This window comes from Aquarana catesbeiana, linkage group LG01 (genome assembly GCF_042186555.1).
Source record: "Aquarana catesbeiana isolate 2022-GZ linkage group LG01, ASM4218655v1, whole genome shotgun sequence".
Taxonomy (NCBI): domain Eukaryota; kingdom Metazoa; phylum Chordata; class Amphibia; order Anura; family Ranidae; genus Aquarana; species Aquarana catesbeiana.
Genome location: NC_133324.1, coordinates 776285325 through 776305995, shown reverse-complemented (window position 1 = coordinate 776305995; position 20671 = coordinate 776285325). Strand labels below are relative to the sequence as shown.

The 20671-nt window shown below is 38.6% G+C and overlaps 1 long non-coding RNA gene across 3 annotated transcripts in view; it reads right to left on the bottom strand.

Annotated features, from left to right (window-relative positions):
- LOC141113390 (uncharacterized) overlaps positions 1 to 20671 on the bottom strand; it is an 86765-nt gene that overhangs the window by 64887 nt on the left and 1207 nt on the right. For 2 of the 3 annotated variants that reach the window (XR_012236772.1, XR_012236770.1), the window contains exons 2-4: positions 20560 to 20651; positions 8303 to 8421; positions 7156 to 7283 (exon numbers count right to left, since the gene is read on the bottom strand). This is a non-coding gene — a long non-coding RNA (uncharacterized lncRNA). The remainder of the gene's footprint in view (positions 1 to 7155; positions 7284 to 8302; positions 8422 to 20559; positions 20652 to 20671) is intronic. The other variant, XR_012236771.1, reaches the window with a different exon arrangement.

Below are 20671 nucleotides of genomic sequence, written 5' to 3'. Positions count from 1 at the left end.
GAAGAAACAGAAGGTAAAGTCTGCAGCCATGTATATTTTACTCACAGACTACTCTCAGCAGAGAATCTTCATACAAATAGATGTTTCTTACTTCTACAGAATAATGTTTTCTCTGCTCTGCTGTTAATTTACATTTCCTACTATATAATAAATTGGATCCACCCAAGGATGGACTAAGAGTCTGGGGCCCAGAGGTGGATTTTAAGTATGGGGGCCCATTCTTGCCAACCTATCAAATTGTTCAACACCACACAACTACAGTCTCCATCCAACAACATTACCTTTACTTCTTATTTCACAGATTAACACAACAGAATGTTCATTTGAATTGTATCTGTAACAAAATTGTGAAAATATAATCAGACAAATGACACAATGAAATTGGAGGAGAAGCGGTTTAACCTTAAACTGTGCAGGGGTTTTTTCACTGTCAGATAAGGATGTGGAACTCTCTTCCACAGTTGGTGGTGTTAAGCAGGGAGTATTGATAGTTTTAAAAAGCCTCTTGGACGTGCATCTTAAAGAACACAATATACAGGGATATGGAAAATGATTATCAACACTGACACACGTACATCTACACAGGTTGAACTGGATGGACTATTGTCTTTATTCAACCTCACCTACTATGACAAATGATCCATCCTATTTCTATATTGTTTTGTGCTCAGTGAGCAAACAGATGACAAGGAAATTAAAAAAACAATAACTGGTCAAGCTTTTGTGTCATTAACCACTTGCCGACCGCCTAACGACGATATACGTCGGCAGAATGGCACGGGCAGGCAAAATCACGTACCTGGTACCTGGTGCCCAAGGCGGTCGGCTTTGGTCTGGCAGCAATCAGAGATGAGGGGGAGACCATCCATTCGTGGCCCCCCCTCGCGATCACTCCCTGCCAATCGGAATCTTCCCCTGCCTCTGTGTAGTACACAGAGGCAGAGGAAATGATGTCATCTCTCCTCGGCTCGGCAGTTTCCGTTCCGGCGCTGAGGAGAGAAGACTGTAATGTGAGTGCACAACACTACACATCCCAGTACAACATGCCAGGCACACTTTACACCCCCCTTTACCCCCCGATCCCCCCCCCCCGATCACCCCCGATCACCCCTCCCCCCCCCTCACACTGACACCAAGCAGTTTTTTGTTCTGTTTTTTCTGATTACTGCATGGTGTCAGTTTGTGACAGTTAGTGTGGTAGGGCAGTTAGTGTTAGCCCCCTTTAGGTCTAGGGTACCCTCCTAACCCCCCCTAATAAAGTTTTAACCCCTTGATCACCCCCCGTCGCCAGTGTCACTAAGCGATTATTTTTCTGATCGCTGTATTAGTGTCACTGGTGACGCTAGTTAGGGAGGTAAATATTTAGGTTCGCCGTCAGTGTTTTATAGCGACAGGGACCCCCATATACTACCTAATAAAGGTTTTAACCCCTTGATTGCCCCCTTTCACCACTGATCACCGTATAACTGTTACGGGTGACGCTGGTTAGTTTGTTTATTTTTTATAGTGTCAGGGCACCCGCCGTTTATTACCGAATAAAGGTTTAGCCCCCTGATCACCCGGCGGTGATATGCGTCGCCCCAGGCAGCGTCAGATTAGCGCCAGTACCGCTAACACCCACGCACGCAGCATACGCCTCCTCTAGTGGTATAGTATCTGAACGGATCAATATCTGATCCGATCAGATCTATACTAGCGTCCCCAGCAGTTTAGGGTTCCCAAAGTGTTAGCGGGATCAGCCCAGATACCTGCTAGCACCTGAGTTTTGCCCCTCCGCCCGGCCCAACCCACCCAAGTGCAGTATCGATCGATCACTGTCACTTACAAAACACTAAACGCATAACTGCAGCGTTCGCAGAGTCAGGCCTGATCCCTGCGATCACTAACAGTTTTTTTGGTAGCATTTTGGTGAACTGGCAAGCACCAGCCCCAGGTAGCGTCAGATTAGCGCCAGTACCGCTAACACCCACGCACGCACCGTACACCTCCCTTAGTGGTATAGTATCTGAACGGATCAATATCTGATCCGATCAGATCTATACTAGCGTCCCCAGCAGTTTAGGGTTCCCAAAAACGCAGTGTTAGCGGGATCAGCCCAGATACCTGCTAGCACCTGCAGTTTGCCCCTTCGCCCGGCCCAGCCCAGCTCACCCAAGTGCAGTATTGATCGATCACTGTCACTTACTAAACGCATAACTGCAGCGTTCGCAGAGTCAGGGCTGATCCCTGCGATCGCTAACAGTTTCTTTGGTAGCGTTTTGGTGAACTGGCAAGCACCAGCGGCCTAGTACACCCAGGTCGTAGTCAAACCAGCACTGCAGTAACACTTGGTTACATGGCGAGTCCCATAAGTGCAGTTCAAGCTGGTGAGGTGGCAAGCACAAGTAGTGTCCCGCTGCCACCAAGAAGACAAACACAGGCCCGTCGTGCCCATAGTGCCCTTCCTGCTGCATTCACCAATCCTAATTGGGAACCCACCACTTCTGCAGCGCCCGTACTTCCCCCATTCACATCCACAACCAAATGCAGTCGGCTGCATGAGAGGCATTTTCTTTATGTCCTCCCGAGTACCCCTACCCAACGAACCCCCCCAAAAAAGATGTCGTGTCTGCAGCAAGCGCGGATATAGGCGTGACACCCGCTATTATTGTCCCTCCCGTCCTGACAATCCTGGTCTTTGCATTGGTGAATGTTTTGAACGCTACCATACACTAGTTGAGTATTAGCGTAGGGTACAGCATTGCACAGACTAGGCACACTTTCACAGGGTCTCCCAAGATGCCATCGCATTTTGAGAGACCCAAACCTGGAACCGGTTACAGTTATAAAAGTTAGTTACAAAAAAAGTGTAAAAAAAAAAACAAAAACAAAAAAATATATAAAATAAAAAAAAATAGTTGTTGTTTTATTGTTCTCTCTCTCTCTATTCTCTCTCTATTGTTCTGCTCTTTTTTACTGTATTCTATTCTGCAATGTTTTATTGTTATTATGTTTTATCATGTTTGCTTTTCAGGTATGCAATTATTTATACTTTACCGTTTACTCTGCTTTATTGTTAACCATTTTTTGTCTTCAGGTACGCCATTCACGACTTTGAATGGTTATACCAGAATGATGCCTGCAGGTTTAGGTATCATCTTGGTATCATTGTTTTCAGCCAGCGGTCGGCTTTCATGTAAAAGCAATCCTAGTGGCTAATTAGCCTCTGGACTGCTTTTACAAGCAGTGGGAGGGAATGCCCCCCCCCACCGTCTTCCGTGTTTTTCTCTGGCTCTCCTGTCTCAACAGGGAACTGAAGTGGCTCCAAAAATCTCTATGGCCTAAGAAACCGGAAGCTACGAGCATTTTATGACTTAGATTTCGCCGGATGTAAACAGCGCCATTAGGAAATTGGGAAAGCATTTTATCACACCGATCTTGGTGTGGTCAGATGCTTTGAGGGCAGAGGAGAGATCTGGGGTCTAATAGACCCCAATTTTTTCAAAAAAGAGTACCTGTCACTACCTATTGCTATCATAGGGGATATTTACATTTCCTGAGATAACAATAAAAATGATTTAAAAAAAAAAGAAAGGAACAGTTTAAAAATAAGATAAAAAAGTAAAAAAATAATAAAGAAAAAAAATTTTTTTAAAAAAGCACCCCTGTCCCCCCCTGCTAAGGTGAACGCACGCGTCCGTCTGGCGTCAAATGTAAACAGCAATTGCACCATGCATGTGAGGTATCACCGCGAAGGTCAGATCGAGGGCAGTCATTTTAGCAGTAGACCTCCTCTGTAAATCTAAAGTGGTAACCTGTAAAGGCTTTGAAAGGCTTTTAAAAATGTATTTATTTTGTTGCCACTGCACGTTTGTGCGCAATTTTAAAGAATGTCATGTTTGGTATCCATGTACTCGGCCTAAGATCATCTTTTTTATTTCATCAAACATTTGGGCAATATAGTGTGTTTTAGTGCATTACAATTTTAAAAAGTGTGTTTTTTCCCCAAAAAATGCGTTTGAAAAATCGCTGCGCAAATACTGTGTGAAAAAAAAAAATGAAACACCCACCATTTTAATCTGTAGGGCATTTGCTTTAAAAAAATATATAATGTTTGGGGGTTCAAAGTAATTTTCTTGCAAAAAAAAATAATTTTTTCATGTAAACAAAAAGTGTCAGAAAGGGCTTTGTTTTCAAGTAGTTAGAAGAGTGGGTGATGTGTGACATAAGCTTCTAAATGTTGTGCATAAAATGCCAGGACAGTTCAAAACCCCCCCAAATGACCCCATTTTGGAAAGTAGACACCCCAAGCTATTTGCTGAGAGGCATGTTGAGTCCATGGAATATTTTATATTGTGACACAAGTTGCAGGAAAGAGACAAATTTTTTTTTTTTTTTTTGCACAAAGTTGTCACTAAATGATATATTGCTCAAACATGCCATTGGAATATGTGAAATTACACCCCAAAATAAATTCTGTTGTTTCTCCTGAGTACGGGGATACCACATGTGTGGGACTTTTTGGGAGCCTAGCCGCGTACGGGACCCCGAAAACCAAGCACCGCCTTCAGGCTTTCTAAGGGCATACATTTTTGATTTCACTCTTCACTGCCTATCACAGTTTCGGAGGCAATAGAATGCCCAGGTGGCACAAACCCCCCCCCCCCCCAAATGACCCCATTTTGAAAAGTAGACACCCCAAGCTATTTGCTGAGAGGTATAGTGAGTATTTTGCAGACCTCACTTTTTGTCACAAAGTTTTGAAAATTGAAAAAAGAAAAAAAAATCTTTTTTCTTGTCTTTCTTCATTTTCAAAAACAAATGAGAGCAGCAAAATACTCACCATGCCTCTCAGCAAATATCTTGGGGTGTCTACTTTCCAAAATGGGTTCATTTGGGGGGGGGGGGGTTGTGCCACCTGGGCATTCCATGGCCTCCGAAACTGTGATAGGCAGTGAAGAGTGAAATCAAAAATTTACACCCTTAGAAATCCTGAAGGCGGTGATTGGTTTTCGGGGCCCCGTACGCGGGTAGGCTCCCAAAAAGTTCCACACATGTGGTATCCCCGTACTCAGGAGAAGAAGCTGAATATATTTTGGGGTGCAATTCCACATATGCCCATGGCCTGTGTGAGCAATATATCATTTAGTGACAACTTTTTGTAATTTTTTTTTTTTTTTGTCATTATTCAATCACTTGGGACAAAAAAAATTAATATTCAATGGGCTCAACATGCCTCTCAGCAATTTCCTTGGGGTGTCTACTTTCCAAAATGGGGTCATTTGGGGGGGTTTTGTACCGCCCTGCCATTTTAGCACCTCAAGAAATGACATAGGCAGTCATAAACTAAAAGCTGTGTAAATTCCAGAAAATGTACCCTAGTTTGTAGACGCTATAACTTTTGCGCAAACCAATAAATATACGCTTATTGACATTTTTTTTTACCAAAGACATGTGGCCAAATACATTTTGGCCTAAATGTATGTTTAAAATTGAGTTTATTGGATTTTATTTATAACAAAAAGTAGAAATTATCATTTTTTTTCAAAATTTTCGGTCTTTTTCCGTTTATAGCGCAAAAAATAAAAACCACAGAGGTGATCAAATACCATAAAAAGAAAGCTGTATTTGTGGGAAGAAAAGGACGCAAATTTTGTTTGGGTACAGCATTGCATAACCACGCAATTAGCAGCTAAAGCGACGCAGTGCCAAATTGTAAAAAGTGCTCTGGTCAGGAAGGGGGTAAATCCTTCCAGGGCTGAAGTGGTTAAGTATGATGAGGGTGATTGTTGGTACAGACCTCAAAGCATTGTATTTCCCATTCCTCCAAATGTTGAGTTTTGTAGACTGTAGCCATGTTTCTATAGTAAGTGCCAGGCAATGAGCACATTTAACTGACCCTCAAATAAATTATACCAGTATTACTGTACTTCAGCCACAGAATATATGTTTAGATTATTATTAATTTGGCTACTGAGATTAGTTTAGGCATTTTTTGGTTTACTTACTAAAGAAGATGGCTGCCTAAATCCCACAAATCCCACATAAGTAGTAGAAGAAAAAAGAAGTAGTCTAGAAAAAGTGATTGACCTCCCAACAAATTATAGCATTGTTTTTGTACCACAGGATATATATTTTTAATTATTATTCAGTAGATTATTAAAAATAGTTTAGGCTTTTTTGGTTCACTTACTAAAGAAGATGGCTGCCCAAATCACACAAATCCCAAGATTAGCAGTCCAGAAAAAAAGTGATTGACCCCGCAATAAATTATAGCATTTTTTTCTGTGACACAGCATATAAGTTTTTTTATTATTGTTTAAGTAAATTACTAAGATTAATTTAAGCTTAATAAAAAGATGGCCTCCCAAATCCCAGCATTAGGAGTTCAGAAACGAATCATTGAACCCCCAATAATAGCTTTCTTACAGTGCCACAGGAAATATTTTTGATTACTATTCAGTCAATTATTAAGATTAGTTAGGCATTTCTGGTTCACTTATTAAAGGGGATGGTTGTCCAAATCGCACACATCCCAGGATTTGCAGTCCAGAAAAAAGTAACAATAAATGATAACATTCTTTCAGTGCCACAGGATATATATTTGTTGTTACTATTCAATTACTGAAATTCATTTAGGCTTTTCTTGTTCACTTACTAAAGAAGATGACTGCCATTCCACAAAAATTCCAGCATTAGCAGTCCAAAAAAAAATGACTGACCCACCAGTAAATTATATTGTTCTTTCTGTGCACCAGAATATGTGTTTTTGATCATTAATCAGTCAATTGTTCATATTAGTTCAGGCTTTTCTGGATTACTTACTAAAGAAGTCGAACACCCAAATTCCACTGACACACATCTAAATTATAGTATTATTTCTTTCACAAGATTTTTAGTTTTTGGCAGTCAGTTTTTTGTTTTTTAGGATTTAGGTTCAAGGCTGGTTGTTGCTTACTCAATGACCACATATAAAACCTGTTATTGAAACCATTCAAGAGTTTATAAGGAAGTTCATCCTCTGACAATTCCAAATGCATTTTTTTTTTCATTTTGACTCTTTTCTAACTGGCTTTCAGTTGGGCTATTAACAAAATGATTCTGATAGGTACTGCTTGCAATAATTCCATCAGTGTAGTTAGGCTTGAACATGAATCAGTAAGTTACAATATCTACCTTGTTTTGATATGCATTTGCTATGCATTTGCCGATGCCTGATGTTGTGCATATTCCTCATATTCCTTGGGACATACAGGCTAGAACTGGTCTGCCAGAGCACAGGAAGTTTTTCCATTGTACTTCAACTAGGTGGGACAAAAATGAATAAGGAAGATGCTGCACATATATAGATGTACATTTTTCAGCACTGCCACAATTTTAAAAATTTATTATTTTCGTTATAACTGAAAGCCAAACCACTAGAGCCAATCAATTCTTAGGTTTCTACACAAAATAAAATGCACTTTCCTGGAATTGTTCAAACACAGGACAGAGGGTAAACGGGAATTTATGTCCCTGGAAAGGTAACACAATAACATTTTCTTTGAGTTGCACAAACACTGGGCACAGGGCTAAAGTAGACCTTATGCCCTTGGAAAAGTAACACATTATTAGTGTCTAAGGATAGGGGCATGGGGTGTGATGTCAGAAAGTATAATTTAGTAGTTGTACCAGACAAAGGATCTGGTGTCACAAATGCTTTGGACTTAGATGTGGAAGACATATCAGAACATGTGGAAAAATATTCAGCATATGTAAAATGTAGACGTTGCAACAACAAATTCTGAACAGAAGGCAACCTCAAAATTGATTTTACCATTCTAACACAATGTTGTTATTACATTTTCAGTAAGACATATATTGAGATTACCCTAGGCTCTTCTGGTTCAATTGCTAAAGATGAAGGCCACCCAATTTCCAAATCCCAGCATTAGGAGGACAGAAGTGATTGACTGACCAACTAACTACCAGAGCTCCAAAACAAATGAAACCATTCTTACCGTGTCCCAGAATATAGTGTTTTAATATTTAGTCAGTAAATTATTCTGCTTAGTTTTGGCTTCCCTGGTTCATATGCCTGATCCTTTGGCTGTAGTATTTTAAACTCTAAGCAGTCATTCATTAAGACTAGTTTAGACATTTCTGATTCAGTTGAAAATCAAGATGGCTGCTCAGAGCACTCAAATAAATTACAGCAAACCAAACAGCGGGCCCCAAAAAAAGTTTATAGCACCACTCACTTTGTGCTCAAATCAGGAAATTGATTCTTATTTTGAATTAGTCAATTATTCACATTAGTTTAGGCTTTTCTTTGTTCACTTACTGAAGAAGATGGCCACCCTCTGCCAAGAGTCTCTTCCTTTCTGGATATCTGCCCCACACATTCAGCCAGCTTAGCAACATTATGTCCTGCAGCTCCAAGGGCACGACTGTGGGACAGGGCTGTAGGGTTATACAAACAAACATTTACATTTTTTTACATTTAAATGACAAATAAAAGCATCACATCTTTGTCCCCGCCGATACAGCATTATTGCACACAATTGCATATCATGGCACACTTACCTATTAGTGTGTCTTCCTCCAGTAATGACAGATCCAGGCTCTCCTTCGTCACTCCTTCCTCCAAAACCATCATCTTCTCAACTCCTTCTCCTGGGTCCCATATCGCTCCACTTTGGCCATTGGGTGACTACTGGTGATTTAATTCCTACACATGTGCAATGGAATTAAAACACCCCAGTACCCTGCATGCCATGGATAAGCCCTGGTGTACACTGCATGGCATATGCACCATGCAGGGTACACAGAAAATAAATAATTGCTAAAGGCAAGGGGAAGAAGATTTTTATGGCAAAAGAGACTTTGCATGTCTCTTCTGCCAAAAAGCTTTAAAGTGTGGGTTTGTCCATTCCCTCCACTCAGGTCTCAGATTACACTCAGTTCTCCTCTCTTTGCTTTGCTGGTTTGACATCAGATACCCTCCCTCGCTTGCTTGAGCTGAAAAAACAGCCTTTGACCTGTGTGTGTGTTTTATAGAATGCTGTAAAGAGAGGGCTGCAGATAAACAGGTACAACTAATGTAAGAGGAGTTGTTTTGTCTCTGTGTATCACCTGACGCTTGTCTTTTCAGTGGGTATATGTAAGCGTTTGCAACCACTTTAAGCCCTAGCAAGTTTTTCTTTTGGAACATTAGTCACTCTTTAACAGGGAAAATCACCTTTTCCTACAGTAATGTATACTTTAAATATATCAGACTGTGAATATCGAATGTCATGTGGCACAGGAAGCTGTCAACAGAAAATAATGGTGTCACTCTGCTGGTTATTCAATGTGGCAAAGGTGTGTGACTCACAAGAATGATTTAACAGAATTAATCTCAATCCAACGTTTCTATGGCAACCCTGCTTCACTGCTCATAGTATTTCATAGTATTTACTTGTGCCTGTTATCTATTGTTTGCCTGTGTCAGTCTTATCAGCTTCAGCTGATAAGGCTGCAGTAATGCTGTCCGTTATCCAAGTTTACACTCCATGTGATGTCACATGGTCACATGGGGTGTAGTAGGAAGCTCTGAGTGATAACGCAGTCTCATGGGATATCAATGTTGTGCTGTAGGAAGATCTGATAATAGACAGAAAGGTACACAGAGTGTGCCGTAAATCAGGGGAGATCTGGGCATGCTCAGTGAAGTCATCCTAAAGAACAAAAAGGATTACAACAATACTAAGCAAGTAAGGAGATATCTACAAGCAGTGTTCATTAGGGTTTTTTATGCTGATTTACATGGAACAAAGTTGTCGGGGAGAGTTTACAACCACTTCAATATGTGCAGTTTGTTGAGTGAGCTTTGTCACCATAGAGCAGGAAAAATAATACTGGCAGGATCATTCACCAGGAGAAAAAAAATGAAGAAATAAAAGACTTAGTGCAACTACCACATCTAAGAACTGGTAAGCTGCCATATAATATATTTTCGTTCCTGGGTTAAGATACACTTAAAGAGTGATAGCCCATAGTAACCAATCAGTGTCCATGTTGTACTGGTCCAGCTTCAGCAGAGAGAATTCTAGATGGTTGCTACAAGATAACCCCAGCAAACCAACAACATTTTAAAGACAAGTAGAACAGTCTATGTAAACAGAAGAAACACAAGTAATCAATATGATATAAAATAAAAACAATTTCAAAGCCCAACCTAACAATCTGCTTAAAGAAGAATCCCCATTAAACTTTAATTTAGTCCCTCCTGTCTGTCAGAGTACAAAGTGAATGTAGCATTTTTCCCATTTTTCTAGGTGGTTTGGCTGCTAAGTGGTTAACATCCAATCCATCCACCCCCCTGCTGGTTGACCACACCGCTTTCAGGGAGCAATGAGTTTGGATGGACAGTGCTTGTCTTAGCACCAGGTGCATGGCCAAGACAAGCGATGTCACTAGGCAAACAGGTCATGTTAGTTATACTGCCAGGATACAGGCACCCTCACAGCAGAGGCAACATAAGAATATGCAACTTAGTCTGTGTACTGCAGGGTACTCGCCTGTTTACACTGCTAATCACACATTAGAAAAGTGGTGCTCCTTTACCCCCATTAACTCATACAAACTGTCTGATCCTGTAAATGAATTGTTACAATGCTTGAATACAGCCGAGTCTAATATCACCAGCGCCACATCGAAATTGACAATTGTGAGGATCAAACACTGGTCTCCTCTGAGAACACGCAATCATTACTGTTGTGCAATTGCCAACAGTGAGAGTACTCAGAGGAGACCAATGTTTGATCCCCCAAGCCTTTGAGTTTGGATGTGGCACAAGAGTGGGTGATTTCTTTTTTTATATTTGACATCACTATGTTCACCTGATCAGAGAGTGTGGAACAGTCTGCTTTGTACTGGGGGTAAACGAGCATCACCATTCTGATGTGTGACTTGCATTTGACTCACACAGTAAAATGATTATGGTGGTTGCTCCTGATAGGGTCTATTACAAGTGATTTTTATTGACTTGCGTGTCTCTGTTTACTCTGCCAAACTGAACCCAATATGCACAGGGGTTATTTTATTAAAATTTGAAAGTGTGAAATCTAGTGCAGTTGTGCATGGTAGCCAATCAGCTTCTTACTTCAGCTTGTTCAGGTAAGCTTTGACAATAAAACCTGGAAACTGATTGGTTTCTATGCAAAGCTGCACCAGATTTTGCACCCCCTCAGTCCCAACAGAGGGAGCAAAAGTAGCAGAGATCTGCTTGTGCTAACAGGAAGAACCAAAAATCAGGCTGTTGGCAGGGGAAGAGCTGAGAGGCAGCAATGGGAGAGAAAGGGAATGGATTTATTTCAGAATACCATTGTATTTGTTTACTTAACTTTTTTTTTTTAACCTTGTTATATTTTTCTTACTCAATCTTTACTCAAACGAGTGCATCCATATTTATATCTGTACCAGCAGTTAAATTTTAAAGTGGTTGTAAAGTCACATGTATTAATTACTTTGGTTCTCTTTGTTTTAGGTCCCTATTCAGTACAGTGTGTGTGTTTTCCTAAAATTATAATGCTAAATACCTTCTTTGCAGAACCCTGCTGTGCTGTCATGTGACCTACCTCTGCTTTCCTTCTCAGTCTAAGAGAGCACAGTGGGAGGGGCTGAGATTCCCCTATGATGACTTGAAGCTGGCAGAGGGAGGCCACATGTCTGCACAGCAGGGCTCTGGAAAGAAGGTATCTAGCATTATAATTTTAGGACAACACACACACTGTACTGAACAGGGACCTGAACAGGTTTCTCTACTTTATAAGCACTGAAGCAGCTGCAGGGAATAGAATTACATAAGCATGAGAGGAGAGGGGAGGAGTGGGGAGGAGATCGGCTCTCACACAGACTACAGAACTGACAGGGAGAGAGGAAGGGAGAGATGCAAAGATGCTGAGGAGATAGCTGGATGGTGGAGGCACGTAAACTGACTATGCTATCAGAGATCAGCAGTCATGATAAACATGGTCAGTTTACAGAGGGGAAGACAGGAACAGGCAGGATCAGCCAGGTATTGTACAGCATAGAAAGGGACAATTGACATGGCAAAAGCACTATGCTATATCTTGTGCCTTAAAGCGACAGGAGCTTTTTTTTTAGGGTTACAACCGCTTTAATTGCTCATAAGACTTCTTTGCTTGAGTAAGGGTTTCTTATTCTTGCAAACTAATACCTAAATGCAGTCACCTATAACAACCAATCAGTATCAGTATTGTACTGGTCTGACATCAGCAAAGTAACTTCTGATTGGTTGCCATGAGATAATTCACTTGAAAAATAACTCTTAAAAAAAGAATCCCTAATTGAATATGACTGTTTGGGGGTTATTTACTAAAGGTAAATCCACTTTGCACTACAAGTGCAAACTACAAGTGCAAAGTGCACTTGAAATTGCACTGAAAGTGCACTTGGAAGTGCAGTCGCTGTAAATCTGAGGGGAAGATCTGAAATGAGGGGAAGCTCTGCTGATTTTATTATCCAATCATGTGCAAGTTAAAATGCTGTTTTTTATTTTCCTTGCATGTCCCCCTCGGATCTACAGCAACTTTACTTCCAAGTGCACTTTGCACTTGTAGTTTGCACTTGTAGTGCATAGTGTATTTGCCTTTAGTAAATAACCCCCTTTGTGTCTTCAAAGGCAATAATACATGACAAAGATGCTTTGCACACATATATTGAATAACACCAGTAAACCCTTTAGTAAAATTGCACTTGTAACAGTCTAAACAACTTGCCAGAAGTCTTTAGTGTTAGGTGCTCCTAGCCTCATCTGATACAAATGAGCAGTATATCATCCAGCACAGACATAAACTAAACATATATAAGCAGGAAACTCAAGTGAACAGCGGTGTGGTTCTGAATTTATTTTTTCTTCCTTTAACAGTTTTTAAGAGGATTTAAACAAGAGCGAAGCAAGAAAAATGCAGCTGTGGAAAAAGTAACAAATCATAGCAGTAGTTATACACCGAGAGAATTATGGCACAGAGCTTGGGCCTAATCATGCATTAAACTAAGGTAATGGAAGAGACTCAGCTAAAATGTGTTACAGCTAAGTCCGTAACTGCCACTAATTCCAAATGGAGGCAAATAGGAAACATGACTGCACAGGAACCTTCTTAGCTCCCATGCATCACTACATAAAATGTATTATATTCCTATGCACAACCCTTGACCATAACCCGAAAGAGTGAAATAGCCGAGGCACTGTAAAAAGGGGAGCCTTGCCCCCCTCGCCTTTGCAGCCACAAGCCAATCTGTAATTACAAAGCAAACACGGATGAAATATTGGATTGGTTTCACTAGTGACAAGATCTACGGTTTTTGCCGCCAATTTGTTTGTGCAGCACTATTTAAGGGCACTTGATTGAGGAAATGTTGAAAATAGCAGTTAGGGTTTCCCTAATGAGACCTCTAGAGGAAACTAAGAAACATTGAAGGCTCAAGGAAGATGAAGAGCCAGTGGAGGAGGTATTAACCCTTCACAGCCCTTTGGGCTGGTGCCTAAAAATCTGGCAATAGGTTTCTTTTGCATGTTGCTTTTGGGTGCTCGAGATAATAATATGCCTTTATAATAAGTGTGCCATTTCTTGAAATGTAACAGTATGTTTTAGCATTAGGAATTTTAAATTGTGTCCTAATCTGGCTGCTTGTTGCTATGTAAAGCCAGAATAAAACAGAACACATTAGGATCATGTAAATAGAGGATATAAGCTTGTGGGTGTGTGCATGCTATAAGCAAAAAAAAAATTCTAATTATCTTTTCCTATTAATATGATTTCACACTTATTCAAACCATCATAGCATCCCAGCTTTAACACGTTTATGAAATGAATGCATCATTATTTATGTGTTGTTAATTACTTGTTCTAGATATAATAAAACTCTGGAAAGCTAGAGGCAAAATACCAAAAGAAAATAAAAATCTTTATGGCAAATCAATCTATTTATTTATTGATCTAGGATAAATGGTTATATCTTAAATACAATATTAGCTAAATTAGTATTTTGCAGTCAGCTGACTGTATTGCTTTTATCTGCTTTTTTGAAAATTTGTGACATTTTGTGACTGTAGTTTTTTTTTTTTTTTTTCTTTGGTGATTAGACAACAAAGAAAAAGAATATTTAGAAGTAGGATGTTGAAATATGCAAACATCAAAGAAAAATGAATACCTGAGAATAAACTGCTTGAGTTTATGAGACTTAAGTCAATATTTTATAAATGAGAGAAAGGTAGTGTGGTTCTTTGAATTAAAATGTCAAGCTATGATCTATTAAATTATACACTTAGGCATATGATCTATTAAATTATACACTTCACTGACATAACAGCAATAAAATCGCTTGCACAAACAAAACAGCACGGAAAGAACTAGTTCACATGATATCAGATTCCTAGTTTCAGATAATCTGCCGGTTCCCGAGAGCAGAAATCGTCCGCTTTTCCCTTTTCATGTAATAACTCAAAGCTGATGCAGCCTCTGCTGAATGTTACCTGAGCTCAGTGCAGACCTCCGTACACTCTGGGATCTAATGCATCCTACTGGTGACGACTGGTACTGCACAATCCTTGTCCTGTCGGAAAACAGCAATGTGGGAGAGAGGAGATCTAAAGGAATATTCCTTCTCTGGTCCTGGGAACTTACAATCAATCAATCATCTACTCAGCTTCAAGTGGAAATTATATTTGTATTTATTTGAACCACTGTTTTACTATATATTGTGTTCTGTTAGCTGTACGGAGTTAATACCTGATATGATGTTATGGTGTATGAATTATTTCGTGTTATTTTTTGTACCTTTATTTATACAATTTTTATTATATATTGCCATGATACTGTACTACACTGTATTTTTTATATATTTTTCTCCACAATGCAGACAGCAAAATTGACCATATAACAAACTAAAACCATATAACACCGGCACGTTTGATTACAACTGTCAGATTTATACAAGTAAATTGTGGACTGAATAAAATAAATCTAAAAGATCCCTAAACTTGGCCATCAATGGACCAAAATGTGTTCAGTTCAGCAGAGACTGGCCAAATTGAAATCCATGTGTGGCCACTGCAGCAGCTCCCTGCAGTTGGATCAGCACTGCAGGCAATAGACTGCATGGCTGATCTGTGTATTCTGACAGCGGGGGGGTGTCCCCACTGTCAGAATACAATAGTGCAGCAAGGAGGTTCCCCCCATCCACGTAGAATGTGTGGATGGGGGAATTAGTCAAGTTTTTTTTTTTTTTTTTTTTTTCCAGCCTACTGGCTGAACAAAAAAAAGCTGAACCATGTATGGCCTGTATGGCCAGCTTAACAGTGCTGATGGACTAATCCCAATCTCCCTACCACCAGGCTACTATATTCTGTCAACCCAAGCCTCTGGTTGCAGGGACATCTGAACGATGCCTGCATCTGATCTGACCTATTGCAGGAAGTGTTTGGCTATTTTTTTCCAATAGACTTCTTCAACAAAAAGTAAATTGTATAATCAAAGAAGCATGCTCTGGTAGGGCCATACACTGCTCACATTTTGGCCAAGCCAGCAGGAATCAGTGCCAATTCAAGCAAAGTATTGCCAGCTTTAGGCTTTCATTTGTTTATTTTTATGTATAGTTTAACATTTACAACTACACTAACATATAACACTACTCTGTCCACAGGGTGACAACACTGCTGCAGGATTTAACTCCAGAACAAACAACGTTGTCACCATAACACAGGAAGTGGTAAAAAAGGGGGGTCTACTGACAGAATCAACAGATAATAAAATTTTGTTACAGGGGTGATTGAAAAAAAATAAAACATATTTTTTTAATGTTATTGACAGGCTGGATTATATATATTATTTTTAAAGTGGCAATTGTTATGCTCTATACTAACTGGGTATTTGAATTCTAAGTCGAGATCTCTGGACAATGACAAAAAAGAACGAATTTAGTATGTCACCAGGGTTGTTTTGTACAAGCAAGTATTATCATGATTAAAAGTTAGCAAAGCAGATTTTTTTTTATTCATTTTCTGCTATCTTCCTGATTATCAGTCAATCTATACCATGAAGCTTCCACAAATGGCATATTAGTTGTTTGAAGCCACAAAGGCAGAATGATTGACAGAAGTCATAAATGATATATGGTTGGGATGCCAATGCTGCAATGTGTAAGGAAAGTCTTCAACCGAAGTTTTCAACTTTGATGGCCCATCATGTTATTATAAAAAGAATATTTTTTTTGCTTTGCACATAACTGGATGATTGAACACGGCTCATTCATTCACTACCTAAGTGAATATATTCCACTCATTTATTAAATGAACTCCAAGTAATTCAGCATATCAGATGAAGTTACCGCATAACTAGTACTAAAATCATCATTTCATTGTACAACATTGTCAAACTCTGCCTTCTGCAGACACACCACATTTCTGATTCATCCTCATCCAGTTAGATATGCAACTTTATTTCATTTATATTTGGCAGAACATCGCCATAAAGTCGGACTAAAATATGTAAATAAGAAATACAATGGATCTGCTGCCAAATCCAACGAGGGGGCTAGATGCTGGTCCTTTGGCTCGTCTAATCAGCATCAAGAAATCGAATTAGATTTTCCAGTAAGCATTGTGTGTGTGCTGTGTTTATATTATAACAGTCCTGTCCTCAGTTGTTTTATTGCTAGGCATGGCATTTAACATAGCCCAGAAGTTGGTTGTTTGGTATACAAAGCCTCCATCCTGATAAGATGTATTTTTTTTTTTTCAAAGATCCTAGCTAATTTATAACATTTTAAACCCTGGACCTAGCTATCCCATTATTCCTTGCACTGAAAAGCCTACCCCTGTCTTGCTTTATTTGTAGGGCTGAAATGCAGCTTGAAAGGAGATCAGAGAGTGCAGGAGGGCCTTGTAACAGGAGAGTGACCAAATGACCTATTGGCTGATTATATGTCATTAACTGGAGACTCCACGTATCTAAATTACCGAGAGGACCTCACTCAGCCGGGTCAATTATACTTACATACATTTAACAAAGTTTCCTCCTGCTAAAAATACTGAGCACTGCCATGTCTTACTATGTGTCAGAAATAGCCTTCCTCTTGGGTATTTATTTGTGTGAACTCAGGGGAAAAAATAGGGGTAATTTTAGAAAGCATTCTACCTATTTCATTGAGTTGATCTTGGCTACCTATATACTTTCTCCAACCAGACCACAGTCATTAGCCATAGCTGGCAGTATCTATATATATATATTGATATATTAAAGGTGAACATGGTTTAATGATGTAACATGGAAAGAGAGGGAGCAAAGTATATACTAGAGAATATTAACGTATAATACAATCATAAAAACAAGATAAAAATAGAGAGAGCTGTATTATTTTTTTGAAAAAACAAGGACATAAATAGGCTGATTTTTTTTAAAGCTAAGCAATGCAAACTGGGAAGAAGGCAATGCTGTCATATATAGAAACCAGGTAGTCCTATTCCATCAGAAATATAGAATCCAATTTGTTGCTATGGGTTTTTTTGTTTGTTTGTTTGTTTTTTTTTTTTTTGTTTTTTTGCTTAAGATATCTTAAATTGCTCCCAGAAAGAGAGGAGACAAAAGTGAAGACTCACTGTATGGATTGTTCAGTTGGCAAAGGGAATAAAATGAAGCTGTTTTCACTTTGCATACCCAGCCATATGGGAAATGCATTTAAAAAACAAGATTTTGCCTTGCTCGTGATTGTATAATTAAAGTGAACACAGCTTTATTTTGCTTTATTTAAGTGAGCTTTTTTACTCTTAGTAAATCATAAACCGAAGCAAGAATTACTAGTTTTATCTTTATATTTTTTTTATAGAGGGAAGGAATTGGCATAGTTGAACACATAAGGTAACCCCACTGGGGTTTAGTTGCTAAAGAAATAGAGAGCAATATACACATTTTTACCTTATTTAACAACATTCACTTTGCAAAGTGAACATTTTCATTTATAATTTCCTATTTCTTTAACAAATCATTACTTGATATGTATTAGAGAGGGCTGTCTATATGACATGTCACCAGAGGCTACCTCTGTGACTACACAGTATTTACCTTTGTGTTGTTATATTATGGAGCACATGGTGGTTGGCGGTGAACCCAGGTGAATGCAGGTGATCCGGCTATGGTGAACGCTCCCAGTGACAGGTGATGACAGCAGAATACACCTGATCCAGCCAATCAGGGACTCTCCTCCTCCAGGTAATATGAGTGGCGACCCCGGGCAGTGGGCTCATTTACTGCTATCATAGTCAATGGATTAGTACAAATTTCAGCGTCTACCTAGCCATGCCTCACATAGGTATTCCACCCACAAATACAAGACTTTGAAGAATTCCTGGAGCGCTCACTACAAAGCCGAACATTTATCACATTGACGACTTGATTGCTGTAAATAGTCCAAGCAGCAAAAATTCTCTGAGACCAACATTTTGTATAATTCTGAGCTTACATGTAGCAAAACGGCAACTCAACCTGAAATATCAGGTGAAGTCACAACCTTTACATAGTAACCATGACTGAGTTTTGTAGCCTACTCTACATATACACAGCACAAGTACATATATATATATATATATATATATATATATATATACAGATCATATGATCAATACATACAGATCAAATGATCAATATATATATATACACACAGATCAAATGATCAATACATATGTACACACAGATCAAATGATCAATACACACAGATCAAATGATCAATACATATGTACACACAGATCAAATGATCAATACACAAAGATCAAATGATCAATACATATATACACACAGATCAAATGATTAATACATATGTACACACAGATCAAATGATTAATACATATGCACACACAGGTCAAATGCTTAATACACACAGATCAAATAAACAATACATATACACACACAGATCAAATGAATTACACCATACTCACTTCTATTTTCTCAGGTCACTTCTAGGAAAATATCATGCAAATGCAGACACAGATATAAAGTGTATATACATTAAAAAAAAGTATATATATATATATATATATATATATATATATATATATATATATATATATGTGTGTGTGTGTGTGTATGTATGTGTGTGTGTGTATATATGTGTCTGTAGTGCATATACCTAAAATATATATCTAGATAGATAGATAGATAGATAGATAGATAGATAGATAGATAGATAGATAGATATGTTTTACTTTTCATGACAATGAAGGTCAACAAGGTCAACAATGCTTAATATAAATTTACGGATGTGTGTATACATCTAATACATATTATATATATATAATATCTGTGTGTGTGTGTGATATATATTTATTTATTTATTTATTTATTTTTTTATTTATTTCTGTGTATGTGTATATATGTATATATTAGATTTAGATAGATAATAGATAGATAGATAGATAGATAGATAGATAGATAGATAGATAGATAGATAGATAGATAGATAGATAGATAGATAGATAGATAGATAGATAGATAGATAGATAGATCATTGTGAAAAGCATTACTGTAAATAGTACCAGGAATAGGCAACCGTGGCACAGATGTTGTGAAACTACAAGTCGCATGAGTCAGAGGTTTGATGGGATTTGTAGTTTCACCACAGCAGGAGTGCCGAGGTTGCCTATAGAATGAAAATGTACTTTATAAGACAAACTTAAGGAATAGGAAGCTTAAAGTACTAAAAAAATAAATGTGATCACCAAATAACCTAATAAAGTATATCTAAAACCTGTCATACATTCATAATATAGATAGATAGATAGATAGATAGATAGATAGATAGATAGATAGATAGATAGATAGAGATTTATCTATATATATAGATATATAGATATATCTATATATCTATATATATATGTACCCGCCAAGAGCTAGTGTTTTCCTTTATTGCAATTCAAAGTAAGGTTCCTTTTAAAAAAAATCTACTATAATGTCCTATTAGTCAAATGTCATTATACTCAATAGTCTATTAGTGCCTAATGTATTAGTAAACATCAGAAGCCCATTTTATTACTTTCACTGCCTGGTGTTTTGGTTTTATCCCCACTGTAGATGTTATCTGAACTTTGCGGTTTATTAGAAAGGCTAAACGACGTGTTGGAAAGGCCAACAGCCAACATGTGCTGGAGAACCAACCCAAAATTGTGGTGTGCAGAGTGAGGACATCAAGTGTCTTCTTCTGCTGCCATAGCAACTGCTGCCCGTGTTGACTTGGTACCACTGGGCTGGGAAGGAGATGACTCCTGGCTCCATCCTCACCCCTCTGCTCCGCTTATTCTGAATGAGATCAGAGGATTACATATGTACGGCATTATGTTCAATGGGCAACCTAGTGTAAGTGTGTGTATCATAAATGACCACTGCAATACAATCTACAAATATTCCCAGTGACTCACAATATTAGTGTACATTTCCCAGCACTATATTCATCATTACAGACATTACATGGTCTATGTTTCCCAGACAGTAGAAGCAGCTCCTGAAGGCGCTATATATATTGTTCAGCAATTATAAATCCCCTTACCTAGAGCAGTCACAGCTTCAAAACCGAACTCTGGGACAGACTCAGCCATTGTCATTTTATCATGTCATCCCTGCCAGTATAAATGAATGATCCTATAATAATAAAATAGACA